Source organism: Odontomachus brunneus, unplaced genomic scaffold (genome assembly GCF_010583005.1).
Source record: "Odontomachus brunneus isolate Ranch 3 - 2012 unplaced genomic scaffold, Obru_v1 Obru_scaffold_220, whole genome shotgun sequence".
In the NCBI taxonomy this organism is placed as follows: Eukaryota; Metazoa; Arthropoda; class Insecta; order Hymenoptera; family Formicidae; genus Odontomachus; species Odontomachus brunneus.
The window spans coordinates 359,045-359,742 of NW_022639670.1; positions in this window are offsets into that span (position 1 = coordinate 359,045).

Consider the following 698-nt stretch of genomic DNA (forward strand, 5'->3'; position numbering starts at 1 on the left):
AGGTCTTAGCATGGTTGATAACTTGTTAAAATGTTGAACATTCATTTTGACACATTTGACAAACATGTCTTCATCAGTTTTTAATTCTTGAAACAGATTTTCATTCTTCTTGCTGTTTTCTCTGTTGATTGATTGATGGCTTCTAACGAGCCATCTTCTATTTTGCCATCTTTTGTGTGTTTTTCTCCGTTTTAGTCTCATATAATAAATTAGGAGTAATGACAACAATAAACATTTTAACTTCATAGACTTTGATGTTTTCATATTTGTTGAGAACCCAAAATTTTATGGGAGCGGTGCATTTGAACACGGTGCATTTGGACACAGCCAATCACAGCACCGTGTGATTAGAGACATTTGTAGGGTCCCTTGGAACAGCGACTTGTGATTGGACTGTGTCCAATTGCCCCGTGTCCAACTGATATACACCCAAATTTTATTTCAATATTTATATGTCAAACATATTCTATACGTAGCGTTGGGAAGAGGTTATAGCGTAATGTTTATAATTTTGGACAGATACATTTAACAATTTAATAAAATTAATATGTACTCAATATAGACATTTCTAATTATGGCTGTAAAGATAAATTATTATTGTTTCTTTACTTATTGTTCAATAATCTGATTTAATTACCTTTGTCACAGAACCTCTATGTTCCTTCGTAACGTAACGTAACGTAAAATTTTCGTGCGTT